Source organism: Erythrolamprus reginae, unplaced genomic scaffold (assembly GCF_031021105.1).
Source record: "Erythrolamprus reginae isolate rEryReg1 unplaced genomic scaffold, rEryReg1.hap1 scaffold_74, whole genome shotgun sequence".
Taxonomy (NCBI): domain Eukaryota; kingdom Metazoa; phylum Chordata; class Lepidosauria; order Squamata; family Dipsadidae; genus Erythrolamprus; species Erythrolamprus reginae.
The window spans coordinates 291,218-305,301 of record NW_027248818.1 but is presented as its reverse complement, the minus strand read 5'-3'; the positions used below and the strand labels follow the sequence as shown (position 1 = coordinate 305,301).

General features: G+C 45.2%; 1 long non-coding RNA gene across 1 annotated transcript; it reads right to left on the bottom strand.

Moving 5' to 3' along the window:
• Positions 1–598: 598 nt before the first annotated feature.
• Positions 599–3,412, bottom strand: LOC139156198 (uncharacterized). The gene is made up of 3 exons (XR_011557271.1): positions 2,802–3,412; positions 1,810–1,867; positions 599–1,105 (listed from the first exon to the last, which is right to left on the bottom strand). It is a non-coding gene; the product is annotated as an uncharacterized lncRNA (long non-coding RNA).
• Positions 3,413–14,084: the final 10,672 nt, after the last annotated feature.

Sequence of the window (14,084 nt, the reverse complement as noted above, 5' to 3'; positions counted from 1 at the left end):
AGGACCGACACAGACTTCAGAGGATAATCAGAACTGCAGAAAAAACAATTGCTGCCAACCTGCCTTCCATTGAGGACCTGTATACTGCACGAGCCAGAAAGAGGGCGGGGGAAATATTTACTGACCCCTCGCATCCTGGACATGAACTGTTTTAACTCCTACCCTCAAATCGTCGCTACAGAGCACTGCACACCAAGACAACTAGACACAAGAAAAGTTTTTACTAAACAAATAATTCCCTCAACACTGTCAAACATTTTACTAAGTCTGCACTTCTATTTCTACTAATTTTTTCTCATCATTCCTATCATCCTTTTCCTCCCACTTAGGACTGTATGATTGTAACTTGTTGCTTGCATCCTAAGATTTTTATTAATCTTGATTGTTTCTTTATTGCTTATTTGACCCCTATGACAATCATTAGGTGTTGCACCTCGTGATTCTTGACAAATGTATCTTTTTCTTTTATGTACATTGAGAGCATCTGCACCAAGACAAATTCCTTGTGAGTGCAATCACACTTGGCCAATAAAATTCTATTGTATTCATTTATTATGCTTACAACAGCAGATAACAAGAAAAATTAAAATACTGACAGTTTGTGCCCCCAAGAATTAACAACTAAAAAACCGCAAACCACTTAGAATTAAAATCAACACCACCATTTTCCATATGGTAACTGTAGTCCGTATCAGGAGGCCCATGCTTCAGACTCTGGTGGTGCTTCTTAAGCTCTGACAGAACATTCCTCACTTCTTCGAGGTCTTTCTCAGAGTCAGCCTTCCCTTGGTTGAGATGGACATTTAGCTTGAGACCTCGCACAGATCTTTGTGGAGTTCTTCACTGTATTTCAGCAAAGATTCGTCCTCTAGCTCTAACTGATGACAAAATCTTCTGCAGGTTTTCTGCAGGCCTTCTGTTGTGGTCTTAAATTAATCCATTTTCTCCTGAAGACAACTGTGCTGATCTTTCATCCATCGATTGTCTTTCTGGAATTCCTGGGTCTGAAAGTCAAAGAAGTCTCTCGGTTCATCAACCTGAAGATTGGGACCATCAGTGGTCACAGAGATCTCGTAAGGATACTGACTGTATGCCCATTTCTGACCTGTTTGGAAAATGGAGAGACACAGTCACATCCTCTCTCAGTTCAGGGCCAATTTTTCTCACCTGCCTTCTCTACTCTGTCTTTATCCTACAGTTCTGGAGTCCATCATCTTCTGCTAGCATGAGATGCATGAAGCATGAAGAAACAATGGACATTCTGCAGATGGGTCTCCTGCAGAAGGATCATTTAGATACAATCTACCCAGACCTCAACTAAAAACCACAAGGTTAAAAATGTCGTATTTGAGGCACATCAAGTGAAAACCAACTCTCTGGAGCTGTTCCTAACACTGGGAAAGGTGGAAGGAAAGAGCAGGAAAGGAAAATTTGGGTTTGATTACTGTGTGAATGGGTGAATTTTTGGGAGATTCAAATATCAGACTGGGGACATATTATCCATCTTCCTCTATGGCCACTCAGAATCCACACAGTTTTCTTGCTGTCAATCAATGCTGATCAAACTTGCTGGAGAAGTCTGCAATGCTGACATAGGTGAAGGAAAGAGAAGAGAACCCGTAAGCAGCTACAGTGGGGAAGAGGGCAGATTGGGATGCCTGAAGGGCCAAGTTGGGGACAAATCTCCATGGAGAAAATCGATTATGAGCTGCTAGGCACCAACATTCAACTTGATGACACACAATCAATCCATCAATCAGTCAGTCAGTCAGTCAATCAATCAATCAGGCAGGCAGGCAGTTGACTTACAAGTTGTCTTCCAGCTGTAGCCTTCTACTGTGTACTTCCTTTTCACTGTCACCTTAACCTACCAATAAGGAACAGATTAGGGTTAATACAAACCGATGAAGTCATGATGGTGAACCTATGGCACACATGCCAGAGTTAGCACGCAGAGCTCTCTCTGTGGGCAGGCGCACCGATGCCCCAGCTCAGCCAGGGTTTCTGAGAGTTGCAATGCTCATTGGCCAGCTGGTCATTGAGTTTCAGTGCTTTGGCCTTCCAGCTTGGGCACTCTGGGTCTAAAACAGTGGTTCTCAACCTTTCTAAGGCCGCGACCCCTTAATATAGTTCCTTGTGTTGTGGTGACCCCCAACAATAAGTCTAGTGCCAATTCTCCCAACAGAGCTTTGAGCTGATTGGCAGGAAGGTCAGAGAGACTGTAAACGCCTGATTGGTCGGATTGTAAAATATGTTCCAAGATGCCAGAATAGAAGCTTTAGTTCCTAATGCCAGGGAAAATTTGTCTTTTCCCACGGTCTCAGGCGACCCCTGTGAAATGGTCATTCGATCCCCAAAGGGGTCCTGACCCCCAGGTTGAGAACCACTGGTCTAAAAGGTTTACCATCACTGGCCTAAAGCATTCATGAAATTACAGTATAAAAACTTTGTGTAAAAACCACAAAGTTGGTCCCTGTGAGGCACGGATGCCTTCAACTCCCAGAATTTTGCATGCTGGCTGGGTGGAGAATTCTGGGAGTTGAAGTCCCCCCATGCCTTAAAGGGGCCAAGTTTGAGAAACACCAACAAAATCCCCCAACACTGATCTCTCTTCAAACTATCCTGACTTCCCATTTAATTCTGTGTCCAACTCAATTTATATCATCACTTAAAAACCTCCAAAGGAGTCGGCATCATCTCTCATTCTTTGTGGCCATCTCTGCATTTCCTTGATGCTTCTGATAACAGGAAAAGTTGGCAACCAAGTGAAATTAAGATGGAACACCCCGCCAAGTACTTACGAGTCCCATCTCAGCCACGAAAGCCAGGTGGGTGTCCTCAAGCCAGTCTCTCTCTCAGCCTTCACAAGGTTGTTCTTGTGGGGAAGAAGGAATCTTAGATACATTCACTGCCTGGAGCTATTGAGAGAAATAATAAAAGTGGTGTGAAAAATCCAAATATTAAAAATTGAAAATAAATGAGTACGCCAGGCCAAGGGTGCTTGGGAAATAACTACCATATCTGGCCAATGGAATCGCAATTTAGGTGAATTTCCCCAAATAATTAAGTAGGTCAATCTCTAGCTTTGGGGTCACAATATCCATCCAACTGGGAGAGCCTGACTCCAATTTTTTGGCCCTAAATGTTGCAGGTTTTTCCTAGCGCCCTTTACCGTCAGCCAGCCAGCCCCAGCCCCTTTCTGGAGACAAGAACCTTTGACATAATGGATGAGGAGTTTGGTCTCAGGGATGGAGGCTACGGACACAGCAGGTATATCAGCACCTCTGTCATGTCTGACTGAACCCCCTTCGCACTTCTCCCAGTTTTTCCTTAATTCTACCTTAAAGGGAAGGTCTCTCCCCCGGAACTCGGAATTCCGAACTTGGAATTTGGAATTCCGAACTCGGAATTCCGAACTAGGAATTTGGAACTCGGAATTTGGAATTCTGAACTCGGAATTCCAAACTTGGAATTCTGAACTCGGAATTCGGAACTCGAAATTCTGAACTGGGAATTCGGAATTCTGAACACGGAATTCCGAACTTGGAATTCTGAACTCGGAATTCCGAACTTGGAACTCGGAATTCTGAACTCGGAATTCCAAACTTGGAATTGTGAACTCGGAATTCCGAACTTGGAACTCGGAATTCGGAACTAGGAATTCCGAACTCGGAATTCCGAACTCGGAACTCGGAATTCAGAACTCGGAATTTTGAACTCGGAACTCGGAATTCCGAACTTGGAATTCTGAACTTGGAATTCTGAACTCGGAATTCTGAACTTGGAAATCTGAACTCGGAATTCCGAACTCGGAATTCGGAACTCGGAACTCAGAATTTGGAATTCTGAACTCGGAATTCCGAACTTGGAACTCGGAATTCTGAACTCGGAATTCCAAACTTGGAATTCCAAACTTGGAATTGTGAACTCGGAATTCCGAAGTCGGAATTCCGAACTCGGAACTCAGAATTCGGAACTCGGAATTTGGAATTCTGAACTCGGAATTCCGAACTTGGAACTCGGAATTCGGAACTCGGAATTCCGAACTTGGAATTCCGAACTTGGAACTCGGAATTCGGAACTCGGAATTTTGAACTCAGAATTCCGAACTTGGAACTCGGAATTCGGAACTCGGAATTTGGAATTCTGAACTCGGAATTCCGAACTCGGAACTCGGAATTCGGAACTCGGAATTTGGAATTCGGAACTCAGAATTCCGAACTCGGAACTCGGAATTCGGAACTCGGAATTTTGAAGTCGGAACTCGGAATTCCGAACTTGGAATTCCGAACTTGGAATTCTGAACTCGGAATTCCGAACTTGGAACTCGGAATACGGAACTCGGAATTCCGAAGTCGGAATTCCGAACTTGGAACTCGGAATTCTGAACTCGGAATTTGGAATTCTGAACTCGGAATTCCGAACTTAGAACTCGGAATTCGGAACTCGGAATTTTGAACTCGGAACTCAGAATTCGGAACTCGGAATTCCGAACTCGGAATTCCGAACTTGGAACTCGGAACTCGGAATTTGGAATTCTGAACTCGGAATTCCAAACTTGGAATTGTGAACTCGGAATTCCGAACTCGGAATTCCGAACTCGGAACTCAGAATTCTGAACTCGGAATTCCGAACTTGGAATTCCGAACTCGGAATTCCGAACTTGGAATTCTGAACTTGGAATTCTGAACTCGGAATTCTGAACTTGGAATTATGAACTCGGAATTCCGAACTTGGAACTCGGAATTCGGAACTCGGAATTCCAAACTTGGAATTGTGAACTCGGAATTCCAAAGTCGGAATTCCAAACTCGGAACTCGGAATTCTGAACTCGGAATTTGGAATTCTGAACTCGGAATTCCGAACTTGGAACTCGGAATTCGGAACTCGGAATTCCGAACTCGGAATTCCGAACTTGGAACTCGGAATTCCGAACTCGGAATTTTGAACTCGGAATTCCGAACTTGGAACTCGGAATTCGGAACTCGGAATTTGGAATTCTGAACTCGGAATTCCGAACTCGGAACTCGGAATTCGGAACTCGGAATTCCGAACTCGGAATTCTGAACTTGGAACTCGGAATTCGGAACTCGGAATTTTGAACTCGGAATTCCGAACTTGGAACTCGGAATTCGGAACTCGGAATTTGGAATTCTGAACTCGGAATTCCGAACTCGGAACTCGGAACTCGGAACTCGGAATTTGGAATTCTGAACTCGGAATTCCGAACTTGGAACTTGGAATTCCGAACTCGGAATTCCGAACTTGGAACTCGGAATTTGGAACTCGGAATTTGGAATTCTGAACTCGGAATTCCGAAGTTGGAATTCTGAACTTGGAATTCTGAACTTGGAATTCTGAACTCGGAATTCTGAACTCGGAATTCCGAACTCGGAATTCGGAACTTGGAACTCGGAATTTGGAATTCTGAACTCGGAATTCCGAACTTGGAACTCGGAATTCGGAACTCGGAATTTGGAATTCTGAACTCGGAATTCCAAACTTGGAACTCGGAATTCGGAACTCGGAATTCAGAACTCGGAATTCCGAACTTGGAACTCGGAATTCGGAATTTTGAACTCGGAACTCGGAATTCCAAACTTGGAATTCCAAACTTGGAATTCTGAACTCGGAATTCCGAACTTGGAACTCGGAATTTGGAATTTGGAATTTTGAACTCGGAATTCCGAACTTGGACCTGGGAATTCGGAACTCGGAATTTGGAATTCTGAACTCGGAATTCCGAACTTGGAACTCGGAATTCTGAACTCGGAATTCCGAACTCGGAATTCCGAACTTGGAACTCGGAATTCGGAACTCGGAATTCGGAACTCGGAATTTGGAATTCTGAACTCGGAATTCCGAACTCGGAACTCGGAATTTGGAATTCTGAACTCGGAATTCCGAACTCGGAACTCGGAATTCCGAACTCAGAATTCCGAACTCGGAATTCCAAACTTGGAACTCAGAATTCGGAACTCGGAATTTTGAAGTCGGAACTCGGAATTCCGAACTTGGAATTCCGAACTTGGAATTCTGAACTCGGAATTCCGAACTTGGAACTCGGAATTCGGAACTCAGAATTCCGAACTCGGAATTCCGAACTTGGAACTCGGAATTCGGAACTCGGAATTTGGAATTCTGAACTCGGAATTCCGAACTTGGACTCGGAATTCGGAACTCGGAATTCCAAACTTGGAATTGTGAACTCGGAATTCCGAAGTCGGAATTCCGAACTCGGAACTCAGAATTCGGAACTCGGAATTCCGAACTCAGAATTCCGAACTTGGAACTCGGAATTCGGAACTCGGAATTCCGAACTCGGAATTCCGAACTTGGAACTCGGAATTCGGAACTCGGAATTCCGAACTCGGAATTCCGAACTTGGAACTCGGAATTCGGAACTCGGAATTTTGAACTCGGAATTCCGAACTTGGAACTCGGAATTCGGAACTCGGAATTTGGAATTCTGAACTCGGAATTCCGAACTCGGAACTCGGAATTCGGAACTCGGAATTCCGAACTCGGAATTCCGAACTTGGAACTCGGAATTCGGAACTCGGAATTCCGAACTCGGAATTCCGAACTTGGAACTCGGAATTCGGAACTCGGAATTTGGAATTCTGAACTCGGAATTCCGAACTCGGAACTCGGAATTCTGAACTCGGAATTTGGAATTCTGAACTCGGAATTCCGAACTCGGAACTCGGAATTCCGAACTCGGAATGCCGAACTCGGAATTCCAAACTTGGAACTCGGAATTCGGAACTCGGAATTTTGAAGTCGGAACTCGGAATTCCGAACATGGAATTCCGAACTTGGAACTCGGAATTCGGAACTCGGAATTTGGAATTCTGAACTCGGAATTCCGAACTTGGAACTCGGAATTCGGAACTCGGAATTTGGAATTCTGAACTCGGAATTCCGAACTTGGAACTCGGAATTCGGAACTCGGAATTTGGAATTCTGAACTCGGAATTCCGAACTCGGAATTCCGAACTTGGAACTCGGAATTCGGAACTCGGAATTCGGAATTCTGAACTCGGAATTCCGAACTCGGAACTCGGAATTCTGAACTCGGAATTTGGTATTCTGAACTCGGAATTCCAAATCGGAACTCGGAATTCGGAACTCGGAATTCCAAACTTGGAACTCGGAATTCGGAACTCGGAATTTTGAAGTCGGAACTCGGAATTCCGAACATGGAATTCCGAACTTGGAATTCTGAACTCGGAATTCCAAACTTGGAACTTGGAATTCTGAACTCGGAATTCCGAACTTGGAACTCAGAATTCGGAACTCGGAATTCCGAACTCGGAATTCCGAACTTGGAACTCGGAATTCGGAACTCGGAATTTGGAATTCGGAATTCGGAATTCAAAATTCTGAACTCGGAATTCCAAACTTGGAACTCGGAATTCGGAACTCGGAATTCCAAACTTGGAATTGTGAACTCGGAATTCCGAACTTGGAACTCGGAATTCGGAACTCGGAATTTTGAACTCGGAATTCCGAACTTGGAACTCGGAATTCGGAACTCGGAATTTGGAATTCTGAACTCGGAATTCCGAACTCGGAATTCTGAACTCGGAATTCCGAACTCGGAATTCGGAACTCGGAATTCCGAACTCGGAATTCCGAACTTGGAACTCGGAATTCGGAACTCGGAATTCCGAACTCGGAATTCCGAACTTGGAACTCGGAATTCGGAACTCGGAATTTGGAATTCTGAACTCGGAATTCCGAACTCGGAACTCGGAATTCGGAACTCGGAATTTGGAATTCTGAACTCGGAATTCCGAACTTGGAACTCAGAATTCGGAACTCGGAATTCCGAACTCGGAATTCCGAACTTGGAACTCGGAATTCGGAACTCGAAATTCCGAACTCGGAATTCCGAACTTGGAACTCAGAATTCGGAACTCGGAATTTGGAATTCTGAACTCGGAATTCCGAAGTTGGAATTCTGAACTTGGAATTCTGAACTTGGAATTCTGAACTCGGAATTCTGAACTCGGAATTCCGAACTCGGAATTCGGAACTTGGAACTCGGAATTTGGAATTCTGAACTCGGAATTCCGAACTTGGAACTCGGAATTCGGAACTCGGAATTTGGAATTCTGAACTCGGAATTCCAAACTTGGAACTCGGAATTCGGAACTCGGAATTCAGAACTCGGAATTCCGAACATGGAACTCGGAATTCGGAATTTTGAACTCGGAACTCGGAATTCCAAACTTGGAATTCCAAACTTGGAATTCTGAACTCGGAATTCCGAACTTGGAACTCGGAATTCGGAATTTGGAATTTTGAACTCGGAATTCCGAACTTGGAACTCGGAATTCGGAACTCGGAATTTGGAATTCTGAACTCGGAATTCCGAACTGGGAACTCGGAATTCTGAACTCGGAATTCCGAACTCGGAATTCCGAACTTGGAACTCGGAATTCGGAACTCGGAATTCGGAACTCGGAATTTGGAATTCTGAACTCGGAATTCCGAACTCGGAACTCGGAATTTGGAATTCTGAACTCGGAATTCCGAACTCGGAACTCGGAATTCCGAACTCAGAATTCCGAACTCGGAATTCCAAACTTGGAACTCAGAATTCGGAACTCGGAATTTTGAAGTCGGAACTCGGAATTCCGAACTTGGAATTCCGAACTTGGAATTCTGAACTCGGAATTCCGAACTTGGAACTCGGAATTCGGAACTCGGAATTCCGAACTCGGAATTCCGAACTTGGAACTCGGAATTCGGAACTCGGAATTTGGAATTCTGAACTCGGAATTCCGAACTTGGACTCGGAATTCCAAACTTGGAATTGTGAACTTGGAACTCAGAATTCGGAACTCGGAATTTTGAAGTCGGAACTCGGAATTCCGAACTTGGAATTCCGAACTTGGAATTCTGAACTCGGAATTCCGAACTTGGAACTCGGAATTCGGAACTCGGAATTCCGAACTCGGAATTCCGAACTTGGAACTCGGAATTCGGAACTCGGAATTTGGAATTCTGAACTCGGAATTCCGAACTTGGACTCGGAATTCGGAACTCGGAATTCCAAACTTGGAATTGTGAACTCGGAATTCCGAAGTCGGAATTCCGAACTCGGAACTCAGAATTCGGAACTCGGAATTCCGAACTCAGAATTCCGAACTTGGAACTCGGAATTCGGAACTCGGAATTCCGAACTCGGAATTCCGAACTTGGAACTCGGAATTCCGAACTCGGAATTCCGAACTCGGAATTCCGAACTTGGAACTCGGAATTCGGAACTCGGAATTTTGAACTCGGAATTCCGAACTTGGAACTCGGAATTCGGAACTCGGAATTTGGAATTCTGAACTCGGAATTCCGAACTCGGAACTCGGAATTCGGAACTCGGAATTCCGAACTCGGAATTCCGAACTTGGAACTCGGAATTCGGAACTCGGAATTCCGAACTCGGAATTCCGAACTTGGAACTCGGAATTCGGAACTCGGAATTTGGAATTCTGAACTCGGAATTCCGAACTCGGAACTCGGAATTCTGAACTCGGAATTTGGAATTCTGAACTCGGAATTCCGAACTCGGAACTCGGAATTCAGAACTCGGAATTCCGAACTCGGAATTCCAAACTTGGAACTCGGAATTCAGAACTCGGAATTTTGAAGTCGGAACTCGGAATTCCGAACATGGAATTCCGAACTTGGAACTCGGAATTCGGAACTCGGAATTTGGAATTCTGAACTCGGAATTCCGAACTTGGACTCGGAATTCGGAACTCGGAATTCCAAACTTGGAATTGTGAACTCGGAATTCCAAAGTCGGAATTCCGAACTCGGAACTCGGAATTCAGAATTCGGAATTCTGAACTCGGAATTCCAAACTTGGAACTCGGAATTCGGAACTCGGAATTCGGAACTCGGAATTCCGAACTTGGAACTCAGAATTCGGAACTCGGAATTTGGAATTCTGAACTCGGAATTCCGAACTTGGACTCGGAATTCGGAACTCGGAATTCCAAACTTGGAATTGTGAACTCGGAATTCCGAAGTCGGAATTCCGAACTCGGAACTCGGAATTCCGAACTCGGAATTCCGAACTCGGAATTCCGAACTTGGAACTCGGAATTCGGAACTCGGAATTCCGAACTCGGAATTCCGAACTTGGAACTCGGAATTCCGAACTCGGAATTCCGAACTCGGAATTCCAAACTTGGAACTCGGAATTCGGAACTCGGAATTTTGAACTCGGAATTCCGAACTTGGAACTCGGAATTCGGAACTCGGAATTTGGAATTCTGAACTCGGAATTCCGAACTCGGAATTCGGAATTCCGAACTCGGAATTCCAAACTCGGAATTCCGAACTTGGAACTCGGAATTCGGAACTCGGAATTCCGAACTCGGAATTCCGAACTTGGAACTCGGAATTCGGAACTCGGAATTTGGAATTCTGAACTCGGAATTCCGAACTCGGAACTCGGAATTCTGAACTCGGAATTTGGAATTCTGAACTCGGAATTCCGAACTCGGAACTCGGAATTCCGAACTCGGAACTCGGAATTCGGAACTCGGAATTTTGAAGTCGGAACTCGGAATTCCGAACATGGAATTCCGAACTTGGAACTCGGAATTCGGAACTCGGAATTTGGAATTCTGAACTCGGAATTCCGAACTTGGACTCGGAATTCGGAACTCGGAATTCCAAACTTGGAATTGTGAACTCGGAATTCCGAAGTCGGAATTCCGAACTCGGAACTCGGAATTCGGAATTCGGAATTCTGAACTCGGAATTCCAAACTTGGAACTCGGAATTCGGAACTCGGAATTCGGAACTCGGAATTCCGAACTTGGAACTCGGAATTCGGAACTCGGAATTTGGAATTCTGAACTCGGAATTCCGAACTTGGACTCGGAATTCGGAACTCGGAATTCCAAACTTGGAATTGTGAACTCGGAATTCCGAAGTCGGAATTCCGAACTCGGAACTCGGAATTCGGAACTCGGAATTCCAAACTTGGAACTCGGAATTCGGAACTCGGAATTCGGAACTCGGAATTCCGAACTTGGAACTCGGAATTCGGAACTCGGAATTTGGAATTCTGAACTCGGAATTCCGAACTTGGACTCGGAATTCGGAACTCGGAATTCCAAACTTGGAATTGTGAACTCGGAATTCCGAAGTCGGAATTCCGAACTCGGAACTCGGAATTCGGAATTCGGAATTCTGAACTCGGAATTCCAAACTTGGAACTCGGAATTCGGAACTCGGAATTCGGAACTCGGAATTCTGAACTTGGAACTCGGAATTCGGAACTCGGAATTTGGAATTCTGAACTCGGAATTCCGAACTTGGACTCGGAATTCGGAACTCGGAATTCCAAACTTGGAATTGTGAACTCGGAATTCCGAAGTCGGAATTCCGAACTCGGAACTCGGAATTCGGAACTCGGAATTCCGAACTCGGAATTCCGAACTTGGAACTCGGAATTCGGAACTCGGAATTCCGAACTCGGAATTCCGAACTTGGAACTCGGAATTCCGAACTCGGAATTCCGAACTCGGAATTCCAAACTTGGAACTCGGAATTCGGAACTCGGAATTTTGAACTCGGAATTCCGAACTTGGAACTCGGAATTCGGAACTCGGAATTTGGAATTCTGAACTCGGAATTCCGAACTCGGAATTCGGAATTCCGAACTCGGAATTCCGAACTCGGAATTCCGAACTTGGAACTCGGAATTCGGAACTCGGAATTCCGAACTCGGAATTCCGAACTTGGAACTCGGAATTCGGAACTCGGAATTCGGAACTCGGAATTTGGAATTCTGAACTCGGAATTCCGAACTCGGAACTCGGAATTTGGAATTCTGAACTCGGAATTCCGAACTCGGAACTCAGAATTCCGAACTCAGAATTCCGAACTCGGAATTCCAAACTTGGAACTCAGAATTCGGAACTCGGAATTTTGAAGTCGGAACTCGGAATTCCGAACTTGGAATTCCGAACTTGGAATTCTGAACTCGGAATTCCGAACTTGGAACTCGGAATTCGGAACTCAGAATTCCGAACTCGGAATTCCGAACTTGGAACTCGGAATTCGGAACTCGGAATTTGGAATTCTGAACTCGGAATTCCGAACTTGGACTCGGAATTCGGAACTCGGAATTCCAAACTTGGAATTGTGAACTCGGAATTCCGAAGTCGGAATTCCGAACTCGGAACTCAGAATTCGGAACTCGGAATTCCGAACTCAGAATTCCGAACTTGGAACTCGGAATTCGGAACTCGGAATTCCGAACTCGGAATTCCGAACTTGGAACTCGGAATTCGGAACTCGGAATTTTGAACTCGGAATTCCGAACTTGGAACTCGGAATTCGGAACTCGGAATTTGGAATTCTGAACTCGGAATTCCGAACTCGGAACTCGGAATTCGGAACTCGGAATTCCGAACTCGGAATTCCGAACTTGGAACTCGGAATTCGGAACTCGGAATTCCAAACTCGGAATTCCGAACTTGGAACTCGGAATTCGGAACTCGGAATTTGGAATTCTGAACTCGGAATTCCGAACTCGGAACTCAGAATTCTGAACTCGGAATTTGGAATTCTGAACTCGGAATTCCGAACTCGGAACTCGGAATTCCGAACTCGGAATTCCGAACTCGGAATTCCAAACTTGGAACTCGGAATTCGGAACTCGGAATTTTGAAGTCGGAACTCGGAATTCCGAACATGGAATTCCGAACTTGGAACTCGGAATTCGGAACTCGGAATTTGGAATTCTGAACTCGGAATTCCGAACTTGGACTCGGAATTCGGAACTCGGAATTCCAAACTTGGAATTGTGAACTCGGAATTCCGAAGTCGGAATTCCGAACTCGGAACTCGGAATTTGGAACTCGGAATTCCGAACTCGGAATTCCGAACTTGGAACTCGGAATTCGGAACTCGGAATTCCGAACTCGGAATTCCAAACTTGGAACTCGGAATTCCGAACTCGGAATTCCGAACTCGGAATTCCAAACTTGGAACTCGGAATTCGGAACTCGGAATTCCGAACTCGGAATTCCGAACTTGGAACTCGGAATTCCGAACTCGGAATTCCGAACTCGGAATTCCAAACTTGGAACTCGGAATTCCGAACTCGGAATTTTGAACTCGGAATTCCGAACTTGGAACTCGGAATTCGGAACTCGGAATTTGGAATTCTGAACTCGGAATTCCGAACTCGGAATTCGGAATTCCGAACTCGGAATTCCGAACTCGGAATTCCGAACTTGGAACTCGGAATTCGGAACTCGGAATTCCGAACTCGGAATTCCGAACTTGGAACTCGGAATTCGGAACTCGGAATTCGGAACTCGGAATTTGGAATTCTGAACTCGGAATTCCGAACTCGGAACTCGGAATTCCGAACTCAGAACTCGGAATTCCGAACTCAGAATTCCGAACTCGGAATTCCAAACTTGGAACTCAGAATTCGGAACTCGGAATTTTGAAGTCGGAACTCGGAATTCCGAACTTGGAATTCCGAACTTGGAATTCTGAACTCGGAATTCCGAACTTGGAACTCGGAATTCGGAACTCGGAATTTTGAACTCGGAATTCCGAACTTGGAACTCGGAATTCGGAACTCGGAATTTGGAATTCTGAACTCGGAATTCCGAACTCGGAACTCGGAATTCGGAACTCGGAATTCCGAACTCGGAATTCCGAACTTGGAACTCGGAATTCGGAACTCGGAATTCCGAACTCGGAATTCCGAACTTGGAACTCGGAATTCGGAACTCGGAATTTGGAATTCTGAACTCGGAATTCCGAACTCGGAACTCGGAATTCTGAACTCGGAATTTGGAATTCTGAACTCGGAATTCCGAACTCGGAACTCGGAATTCCGAACTCGGAATTCCGAACTCGGAATTCCAAACTTGGAACTCGGAATTCGGAACTCGGAATTTTGAAGTCGGAACTCGGAATTCCGAACATGGAATTCCGAACTTGGAACTCGGAATTCGGAACTCGGAATTTGGAATTCTGAACTCGGAATTCCGAACTTGGACTCGGAATTCGGAACTCGGAATTCCAAACTTGGA